This window comes from Macaca mulatta, chromosome 6, assembly GCF_049350105.2.
Source record: "Macaca mulatta isolate MMU2019108-1 chromosome 6, T2T-MMU8v2.0, whole genome shotgun sequence".
NCBI lineage: Eukaryota > Metazoa > Chordata > Mammalia > Primates > Cercopithecidae > Macaca > Macaca mulatta.
The window spans coordinates 166,564,817-166,576,349 of record NC_133411.1 but is presented as its reverse complement, the minus strand read 5'-3'; the positions used below and the strand labels follow the sequence as shown (position 1 = coordinate 166,576,349).

Below are 11,533 nucleotides of genomic sequence, written 5' to 3'. Positions count from 1 at the left end.
TCTCGGCTCACTGCAAGCTCCGCCTCCCAGATTTGTATTTTCAAAAGATAGCTGGAGTGTAGTGAGGCAAGGCTGACAAACAGGGAGATTATTTACAGGGCTTTGGCAGTATCCAGGTGAAGGATGGTGGGAGCCTGGACCAGAGTAATGGCAGTAAAGACCCAAAGGAGTGGATGAATTTGGGATGTATAATATTTTGGAAGTAGGGCCACAGGACCTGGTGATTAATTGAAAGCTTAACTAGAACAAGAACTGCACAAAGTCGAAGGCTTTTCCCAGCAAGATTAGCTAATGGGTTATTGGTAAGTTGCAAAATCTCCCCCATTCTCCCTTGGCAAAGATTCAAAAGTCCTGGTGATACTCAGGGCCGACAGATTACTTAGGCAGCACAAAGCCAGTGCACAAGGCCATCGCGTGTCTTAACATCAAAGAATTTATTCCCTGGAGGTCAGCGGACTGGAAGCACAACGTTTCCTGGGCAACGCCATTGTCGCAGCTCCAGGCAGGGGAAAGATGACTAAAGACAATGCTGGGAGAGAACTCCGCAAGAGAGGGAGAGTGAGCTAAAATGGGCAACTCGCCCTGAGGCTCCAGCCATCACGGGTGATTTGAGGACTCAGCACGAGGCGAGAGTATGGGCTGGGAAGAGCCACAAAACCCACCTGTGATTGGCTGGACAGGAGTATTGGTCGCTTGTGATTGGGTGAGGCTGAGACATAGCGCTGTGTTTTGAACTGCATAGGGTTCTGGGTAGCAAAGGCCTTGCAAGGGTCTTAACCGAAACAGGGAGGGGGAAGGTCGCCAACAAACGGCGGAGCTCACAATCCAGGCCGGGGCATCCCCCAACCCCCATGGAGAGAACTAGGCAGGAGCCGCTGCCTCAGCCGCTCCCCTTGAGTCCGGCTCCGTCCCTGTTGCCGGTTGAGGGCACTTCCTTTTGGGCAGTGGCTGTGGAGACCCCTCCGTCACTGCCCACGCCATGCGCGGCCGCCATTGCTACTGTGGCCTCCTAGTGTAGGGAGGCTTTGGTACCCTGTGCTGCCCAGCAGCTGCTGGAGGTGAAGCTGGAGAAGGTGTTGCTGCTACCACGGCCCCACGCTCTAGACAAGGGCGCCACTTTCCCAGCTGCAGTTCAGGCCTGTCCTGCGGCCCCTGCCGCCCGCCGGCCGCGTCCGAGGGCGCCCCCTGCAGGCCCAAGTTGCCCGGTGCAGCCCCGGGCGCTGCACGTCAAGGCCAAGAAGCAGGAGCTATAGCCTTGCCTGGACCGGTCGGTGGGGCCTCGGGGGGCCGTCGACACCGGTCCTAGAGCCTCCATTGCGGTCAAGTAGGAAGGCCTCAGGCTGGCCGTCGACTATTCTGAGGGAACGAGAAGGGCAAGCTGGAGGAGGAGGATGCAAGGTGGGGAAGGCAAAAGCCCGGCGGCCATCCGAGAAGGTGTGATCAAAATGGAGGAACCTGAGAGACTCCTCGAGGACTGCAGGCTTGGCGCGGAGCTCGCGTCCAATGGCCGGTTTCGTGGCAGTGCGGGGGTCATCTTGGCCCCAACATCCGGTGCCTTTGGGCCGCACCAGCAAGACCTCAGGATCCCTTTGACTCTCCACACGGTCCCCCCTGGGGCCCGGATCCAGTTTCAGGGAGCTCCGCCTTCAGAGCTGATAAGATTGACCAAAGTCCCCCTTACACCAGTGCCTATTAAAATGCAGTCACTACTGGAGCCTTCTGTAAAAATCGAAACCAAAGATGTCCCGCTCACCGTGTTGCCCTAGACAGCAGGGGAGTCGGGTTTTCGAAACTGCACCTGTGTTGCCCTATAGGGCGTGTCAGCAGTTTTCAAGTCTAAACTACAAAAGTAAAGTCATGGAACTGATTCTTTTCAGGACAGAGTCTGCACAGGTATCACTTCTGATCGACTTGTATATATAGCAGTAAAATACACCAACGCCTTCAAAATTCTGAAGTATTTTTTTTAAAAGTCGAATGTAAGGCCTAGTGTTTAGATAGGACTAATTTTTGTGCACAAAAAGAGAAGTATTCTTGATAGACATTTGCCTGGTCCTCTAGCTAGAAATTGGGGCCTTCAGTTTCCCTGCTCTGTTAAGTCACTTCCATGGCGAGGTGTACCCTTGGGCCAAGTGACAGGATGAAGAGAGAAAAAAGGCAATCAAGATTTTCCTCTTCCACTTTTCAGAACGCAGATCCTTTGGTCAGATAAAAGGATTCTGCTGTGTCAGAGTTTTTAAGTGCTTTTCTGGCTACTACTGATAATGCTGCTACCAAAAAAACCATTATTTTTTCTTTTTTTTTTTTTTTTTTTTTTTTTTGTTGAGACGGAGTCTCACTCTGTCGCCAGGCTGGAGTGGCGCGATCTTGGCTCACTGCAACCTCCGACTCCCTGGTTCGATTCTCCTGGTTCAGCCTCCCGAGTAGCTGGGATTACAGGCACGTGCCTCCAAGCCCAGCTAATGTTTGTGTTTTTAGTAGAGACTGAGTTTCACCGTGTTGGCCAGGATGGTCTCAATCTCCTGACCTCCTGATCCGCCCACCTCGGCCTCCCAAAGTGCTGGGATTACAGGTGTGAGCCTCTGTGCCTGGCCAAAAAAAAATTATTTTTTCTAGAGGCCGAGTCTCACTTTGTTCCTCAGGCTGGTCTCAAACCTCTGGCCTCAAGTGATCCTCCTGCTTCAGCCTCCCGAAGTGTTGGGATTACAGACATGAGCAACTGCACCAGCCTTGTTAATATTTCTTTTTCAGAGTCCTCAGCTGGCTGCTTCATGCAGCCTGTCCAGGGCTTTCAGTTTCAGCCAGTGGGAGAGACAGACTATGCTGACTCTATCTTAGTTAGAACCGGAGCCCCAAGAAATGTATTTATTTATTCATTTATTTTTTGAGACGGATTTTCTCTCTTTTTTGCCCAGGCTGGAGTGCAATGGCGTAGTCTCGGCTTACAGCAACCTCTGCCCTCTGGGTTCAAGCGATTCTCCTGCCTCAGCCTCCTGTGTGGCTGGGATTACAGGCATATGCCACCACGCCTGGCTAATTTTGTGTTTTTAGTAGAGACGGGGTTTCACCATGTTCACCAGGCTAGTCTTGAACTCCTGACATCGGGTGATCCGCCCACCTCTGCCTCCCAAAGTGCTAGGATTACAGGCACAAGTCACCACGCCCGGCTGAAATTTATTTATTTAGAGATGGTCTCACTGTCTTGTCCTGGCTAGAATCATGTAGTATGATCACTGCCTGCTGCAGCCTCAACCTCCCAGGCTCAAGTGACCCTTCCACCTTGGCCTACTGAGTAGCTGGAACTTAAAGGCACTGGCCACCCTGCTCAGCTAATTATTATTTTTTATATCTTTTACATATTTTTTGTAGAGATAGGGTCTCACCGTGTTGCCCAGGCTGGTCTCAAATTCCTGGGCTCAAGTGATCTGCCTGCCTTGGCCTCCGAAAGTGCTGGGATTATAGGTGTGACCCACCACACCTGGTCAGAAATTTATTTTACATGCTGATGTTTAGAAAAGGGAAAACAAATATAGTCCAGCCGCAATATCCCCATCCTCCTAACCTAGTCAACATCTTAGTCCTGTGATACATTTCCTTCCCCCTGAGCATTTTTTTCACAGTTGAGAAAACATAATTTTCATTCCTCCTTTTCAAAGTTTTAATTACTTTTTAAAAAGATTTTTATACAAAATAGAGATGGGGTTTTGCTATGTTGGCCAGGCTTGTCTTGAACTCCTGGGCTCAAGTGATCCTTTTGCCTCGGCCTCCGAATGTGCTGGGATTACAGGCCCGAGCCACTGGGCCCAGCCATTGCTCTTTGCTCCTTTTTAAATCTCTCTCTTCTTTTTTTTTTTTTTTTTTGAGATGGAGTCTCCATCTTTCCCCCGGGCTGGAGTGCAGTGGTGCAATCTCGGCTCACTGCAAGCTCTGCCTCCTGGGTTCACACCATTCTCCTGCCTCAGCCTCCTGAGTAGCTGGGACTACAGGCGCCCGCCACCATGCCCAGCTAATTTTTTTGTATTTTTAGTAGAGACAGGGTTTCACCGTGTTAGCCAGGATGGTCTCGATCTCCTGACCTCGTGATCCGCCCACCTCAGCCTCCCAAAGTGCTGGGATTACAGGCATGAGCCACCGTGCCCAGCCTAAATCTCTTTTTAAATATTCAGAATTGGACATGGTGTGACCAGGATTTCATATCCTAAGTGGGAGAGGTTAAGGTTGAGGGCTCTTGAGAGGGTCCATGGCCTTTTCCCAAACAGTTCACTCTGTTCTTTTGGACTCAGAGTAGAGTGGCCTTTTACTCGGACAACCCAGAAAGAAGGTCTGCGGAGGCTTGAATGCAGTCCTATAGTAGGGGAGAATGAAATAGCCCCACGGCCTAACAGCCTGGCTTGGAACAGGGATTCTAGGCCTCTACTTGATTTCACGAATCTTTAACTTTTCCACTCCAAAAGTGAGGAATCACTTTCTTTCCAAAGTCAATGGTTTGAGAAGTTTCTGTGAAGTTTATAATACCCTGTCAGATAAACAGGGACATGCTGTTGGCCCTGAGGATTTCTCATAATGACCTCTGTTGAAATGGTGATGTCATTACAAATCCCAGGGGCAGGTAACTCTTGATCTTGAAGCACGCAGCCCTGCTTTCCTATCCTGGAATGTTAAATCCAAATTCCCTTAGAGGCCAAGCGCAGTGGCTCATTTCTGTAATCCCAGCACTTTGGGTGGCTGAGGTGGGAGGATCACTTGAGCCTAGGAATTTGAGACCAGCCTGGGTGTAGGGAAAAGAAAGAGAGATCAGACTGTTACTGTGTCTATGTAGTAAAGGAAGACATAAGAAACTCCACTTTGATCTGTACTAAGAACGTTGTTTTGCCTTGAGATGCTGTTAATCTGTAACTTTAGCCCCAACCCTGTGCTCATAGAAACATACGCTGTATGGAATCAAGGTTTAAGGGATCTAGGGCTGTGAAGGATGTGCCTGGTTAACAATATGTTTACAGGCTATATGCTTGGTAGAAGTCATCGCCATTCTCCATTCTCCATTAACCAGGGGCACAATGCACTGCGGAAAGCCGCAGGGACCTCTGCCCAAGAAAGCCTGAGTATTGTCCAGGGTTTCCCTCCACTGAGACAGCCTGAGATACGGCCTCATGGGAAGGGAAAGACCTGACCGTCCCCCAGTCCGACACCCGTAAAGGGTCTGTGCTGAAGAGGATTAGTATAAGATGAAGGCCTCCATCTCCTGCACGTCCCTGGGAACGGAATGGTGTGAAACCTGATCGTACATTCATTCTATTCTGAGATAGGAGAAAACCGCCCTGTGGCTGGAGGCAAGATATGCTGGCGGCAATGCTGCTCTGTTACTCTTTGTTATACTGAGATGTTTGGGTGGAGAGAAGCATAAATCTGGCTTAGGTGCACATCCAGGCATAGTACCTTCCCTTGAACTTATTTGTGACACAGATTCCTTTGCTCATGTTTTCCTGCTGACCTTCTCCCCACTATCACCCTGTTCTCCTGCCTCATTCCCTTTGCCAAGATAGTGAAAATAGTAATCAATAAATACTGAGGGAACTCGGAGACCTGTGCTAGTGCGGGTCCTCCATGTGCTGAGCGCCGGTCCCCTGGGCCCACTGTTCTTTCTCTATACTTTGTCTCTGTGTCTTATTTCTTTTCTCAGTCTCTCATTCCACCTGACGAGAAATACCCACAGGTGTAGAGAGGCTGGCCCCATTCACCTGGGCAACATAGGGAGACTGCTTCTCTACAAAAAGTTAAAAAAAAAAAAAAAAAAAAAAAAGCCCAGCATGGTGGTGCACACCTGTAGTCCCAGCTATTTGGGAGGCTGAGGTGGGAAGATCACTTGAACCCAAGGAGGTTGAAGCTGCAGTAAGCTATGATGGCACCACTGCACTGCATCTTGGGCAACAGGGTCTCACTCTGTTGCCAAGGACACAGTGCAGTGGTGCCTCAATAAATAAATAAAAACAGGGAAAAAAAAAGTCCTAAGAATCCATTAACCTCCACCTCTGAATTGTAGCCCAATATCACCTAGGAAGGAGCTCAGGATGAATATTGAGAGGTGTGGATTCTCATCCTGACTCTTCCACCACTTGACTTTGACTTCAGGCAGACCCTGGAATTTTTCTGAAATTCTGCCTACTCTGTAAAATGGGAATCACAGTGCCATCTGTGCATAGGAATGCACCCCACAGACCTCTAATTACAGAAAGCAAAATTGACTATGGGCTCCCAGCTGTTGCATTGTGAAATCCATCATCATGTTTATGCTGAGACCAGATTTCCTTCAAGCTTTTTCTAGCTAGTTCCTGGGCAGAGAAGGGATACTAAGGCAGGCCCATTTCTGGGAGACATGATAGACTTGCCCTTGGCCAAACATTTGTAATGACTGTTCCCAAAGGAAAAAAAAAAAAGGATGTTTTGTTGACTGAGCTGGGCAATGCCAGGCTGGTGGCTTCCTTTTTTCTGTTTCTGTTTTTTTCTTTCTTTTTTTTTTTTTTGAGATAGGGTCTCACTCTGTTACCTAGACTGGAGTGCAGTGGTGCAGTCACAGTTGCCACCTCAGCCTCCCAAGTAGCTGAGACTACAAGCGTGTGCCACCACACTCGGCTAATTTTTTTTTTAAGTGACAAGAGCGAAACTCTGTCTCAAAAATAAATAAATAAATAAAGTTTTGCACATATTTTATGAAGCCCATAAAGGGCATCTTAAAGGTCTATGCTCTTAGAACATTTCTGGAAGGATACGCAGAAATGGTTATTGCTGTGGCCCTGGAGTGCAGGAGGGGAATTTTCCTTTATTGAATACCCTTTAATCTATAGTGCATGTATTATGATTTTAAAGTTTTTAAACTTGTTAGTTATTTTAAAGGAATTGCTGTTCTAACACGTTGCAGTGATCACAAACTTGCATCCCTTCAGGGGCCAGGGAGACTCAGTGTACTTGGGTTTAAGGAGATGGCAGTGGTGGAGCGGCAGCTAACTGCAGCTTCCATGCCACACCCAAGGTGCTTAAATTCAATACCATGAGAAGCATAATGTTTGATCAAATCAATGTCCCACTATTGGTCCCAGGAGCACTATCAATTAGCAACCTCTGCTTAGAGTGATAGTGACAGGTTTTATCTGAAAACCTTTCAGAGGAGTCAATGATTCCTTAGTGAAGTATGCAGAATCTCTAAAGCAGTGAGGGGTTGGGGGGACCACCATGGAAATTACCTGAGAGCTCCAGAGAATATGGCTGCTTCTGCATAATGCAATTTTTACACAGAAAGCGTTATCCATCCAGGCCTCTGTTTTCTGACGTGTCCAGCCCCTGCCTGGTGGAAACTCCTAGTCTGATGGGAGATGGACAGAGTCTAGTTTTGGAAGGCAGAGTTCATGTCATGGCAGGCCCTAAAGGGTCTGAGCTGAATTTCCTCAGGTAGAAATGAGGGGAAATCTATATTCCTTTCAGGGTGAACAGTAGAATCAAAAGTTCTGAGGTGGGCCAGGCATTGTAGCTCACACCTGTATTCCCAGCACTTTGGGAGGCCCAGGCAGGAGGATCACTTGAGGCCAGGAGTTCAAGACCAGCCTGGGCAACACAGTGAGACCCCTGTCTCTACAAGAAGTAAAAAAAATTATCGGGGCATGGTGGCACATGCCTATAGTCCTAGTTACTCAAGAGGCTGAGGTGGGAGGATCACTTGAGGCCAAGAGTTCAAGACTGTGGTGAGCTATGATCATGCCACTGTACTCCAGCCTGGGCAATGAGAGGAAGAGGAGGGGAAGGGAGAGAAGGGGGTGGAAGTGAGAAGGGGAGAGGAGGAGGGAAGTGTGGGGGGAAAGAAAGGAGGGAAGAAAAATGGAAGAAAGGAAGAACAAAAGGAAGAAAAGAAGGAAGGGAGGGAGGGAGGAAGAGAGGAAGAAAGTGAGTCCCAAGGTGGAAAATCAAGGGGCCTGTTTGGAGAAGAGAGAGAATTCATGGGATCTGGTCAGGGGAAGAAGTATGGGAAATCAGGTTGAAAAGGCAGGTTCCAGGGAATCAGGCCCCCCCAGCCTTCTAATATGACAAAGCTGAGGAAGAATTCTTCCTGGTGACCATTTCATTCTTGTGTAGTGAGTGCACTCAGCCCCCCAGAAGTAACTGTGGAGGACTTGGTTGGAACCCCAGTGACCAACCATTGCTCCCGACCAGCTTCCCAACAGGCACGTGCTGGCTTGGGATGCTCCAAGGCCACCTGGAGGATATGGATCTATCTCAACCCAATTTCCTCCTCCTAGGGGATGAACTGAATATGAGGGAAGAGAGCGAGCAGATCAATGCTCGGAAAGGGAATGTATGTCGCTCAGGGTCTCAGAGCAAATTGAGGAATCATAGAGGCTGAACTCCCACCTCTAGATTCTTATTCCAAGGCTCACTCCCCAGCACCAGGCTGCCTCTTGAAGTGTATATGTCAACTCCAGGTACAACACAACAATCACCATTCTCAATAAAACCCCCTTCCCATTCACCCACAAGATGCTAGGCCTTGGGCTAGGTTCTTGTCAAGCTAACTGGGTTCTCAGAACAAGCCTATAAGGTAGGTACTACAATTATTCCCAGTTTCCAGATGAGGAAGGTGAAGCTCCAAGGGGCAAAATGACATTCTTCTGCAAGGCAGAGCCGAGATTCCAAATCAGAGCCATTTGACTGCAAAGATCGTGCACATCAGATAAAGGAAACCTCACCGAAGCAGGGAGGGACACAGACAGCCTTCCAGGCTTGTGAACAGCATTTCCAGAGGTCAAAGGATTGCACAGAGAAAACACTGTGCAAACCAGATTCTCCCCGTAAAGCCCAAAGGAGGCATCCTGCCTTCAGCCAGAGCCAGAGGCACCAGACTCCAACAGCTGATTCCTGTTTCATCTGATTTCTGTTCTTCCTACTCCACTCTCCACCACCCCAAGACTATTCAAATATAAGCTTTGGCTGGGTGCAGTGGTTCACACCTGTAATCCCAGTACTTTGGGAGGCTGAGGTGGGCAGATCACCTGAGGTCAGGAGTTCAAGACCAGCCTGGCCAACATGGCGAAACCCTGTCTCTACACAAATACAAAAATAAATAAATATATATTTATTTATATGCTAGGCCTTGGGCTAGGTTCTTGTCAAGCTAACTGGGTTCTCAGAACAAGCCTATATATATATGTGTGTGTGTGTGTAGATAAATAGATAGATAGGCATGATAGTGGGTACCCGTAATCCCAGCAACTTGGGAGGCTGAGGCAGGAGAATCGCTTGAACCCAGGAGGCGGAGGTTGCAGTGAGCTAAGGATCGTGCCTTCATGAAAGCAGAGGATTTCAGTCAGTTTTGTTCACTAATTTCCAGCACCTACAAGAGTGCCTGGTACATATAAGGAGCTATTAATAAATAAACGTGTTGGATGATGTGGAAGGTGAATGTTTTTTAGCTACAGGGAGTTTTTGTTTGTTTGTTTTTTGACATAGGGTTTCCACTCTCTCATCCAGGTTGAAGTGCAGTGGTGCGATCTTGGCTTACTGCAGCTTTGACCTCCTGGGCTCAAGTAATCCTCCCACTTCAGCTTCCCGAGTAGCTGGGAGTACAGGCATGTGCCACCACACCAGGCTTATTTTTCGTTTTTTTTTTTTTTTTTTTTTTTTTTTGTACAGACAGGGTCTCACTATGTTGCCCAGGCTGGTCCCAAACTCCTGGCCTCAAGTGATCCTCCCACCTAGACCTCCCAAAGTGCTTGGATTATAGGCATGAACCACTGCGCCTGGCCAAACTTAGACTATCACGCAAAGCTCCTGTATAGGGGTACTTTCATTAGCTGGGAGACCCAACTTGAATGACAGTGGCTTGGTGACAGAAGATTTGAAAATGCTCCTGGATGAGCCCACTGGATAAGGAATACCACTGGGAATCACTTTGGAAAGTGATAAACACATTAGTCAAGTTAAACTCTCCCTGAGTGATCATTGTGGATAAGCCTGGACTTTCTTGCTTTGCTCAGAGCAGGATTTGTTCCCTTCCACTCAGCAGACCTTCGTGAAGCATTATGTGTGCAAAGCTCAGTGCCACATCTCAGATCTGAGAAATGGAAGGAAGTGCAGAAACCACCCACCAGCCCCACCATTCCTGAAGAGCAAGTGGGAGAGCTGAAACCCAGAGAGAGGTTACCGAGGGAGGCAGGAGGTCCCAGTCCAAGGCCTGCCCCTGGCTCTGTCCCCTCGGCCCTCATAGGTCTGCAGACTTTCGAAGTCAGCAGCTGGACCAGGCCCAGAATTCTAATAGGCAGAGTAACACTTCCTGACTTAACAAAGGGCTGAGCTGGGAAGTGTTCCTGCTAAGGATCTCCAGGAATTAAATGACTTTGGTGGCCATGCACGGTGGCTCATGCCTGTAATCCCAGCACTTTGGAAGGTCAAGAAGGGAGGATCACCTGAGGTCAGGAGTTCGAGACCAGCCTGACCAACATGGCGAAACCCCTTGTCTACCAAAAATACAAAAGTTAGCCAGGTGTGGAGGCACCTGCCTTTAATCCCAGCTACTCAGGAAGCTGAGGCACGAAAGTCACTTGAACCTGGAAGGTGGAGGTTGCAGTGAGCCGAGATTGCGCCGTTGCACTCCAGCCTAGGCGATAGAGTGAGACTCCATCTCAAAAAAAAAAAAAAAGAAAAAGAAAAAGAAAATGCCATGTAGGAAATGACATATAGATAAGCCTTGAAGGATGAAGAGAGAGCTAAAGGGGCATTTCAGATGAAGGATCTTCACAAATAAAGCTACAGTGTGGGGACTATCCGGGTGTAGTCTGGAGAGCAGGCAGAACAGGGAGTGGGCACTACTGGAAGGCTACTGGAGCCATCATGGTGAGAACCACTGGAAATGATGAGCCCTGGGCTTAGCGCTTTACATCCTCATGCTAGACCTTGGAGGTAGGTTCCCTTACTACTACTGCATTCTTTCAGATAAGGAAACGGAGGTTCAAGGAGGTGACAAAGTCACAAGGCTGACTGGTGGTAGAAATAGCACTTAAGCCAGGTCCTTCTGATGCCTCCCCCCGACCTCCTTACCACTGGGATGCCAGGCAGTGGCATTACTGAGGCCTTCCCATCTAAGGTACCACTGTCCCAGCACACTTGGCCTGGCATGTCACCTCAGACATGTGGGCAACAAGAGGTCAATCTTTGCCTTAAGCATGGAAGCTAGCTTGATCCCACCTTTTCGAGTTGAGCATCTATGAGACTATCAGGACCTCCTTCACCAGAATAGAGGTCATGCATGGGCAAGGAATATGAGGATTGCTGAGGATTTGTTATGCTCCGCTGTCTACTGGTTTCTGTTTATTGTTCTGTAGTTGTGTAGGTTGTAGTTACTAGTTCTCCTCTGGTCACACTGGTGTCATCATGACTCTGGGGCAGATCCCTTTGCCAGAAGTAGGGTGGTTGGTCTTTCTTGGGAGACTGGAGTTTAAACTGGTCATGGTACCCCAAAGGTTAAGTACTGGTTGTTCATGGATTCATCTCT

The 11,533-nt window shown here is 48.5% G+C and overlaps 1 pseudogene; it reads left to right on the top strand.

Annotated features, from left to right (window-relative positions):
- Nucleotides 1–851: 851 nt before the first annotated feature.
- Nucleotides 852–1,766, top strand: LOC100429031 (transcription factor SOX-30 pseudogene; annotated as a pseudogene).
- The last annotated feature ends 9,767 nt before the right edge of the window (nucleotides 1,767–11,533 follow it).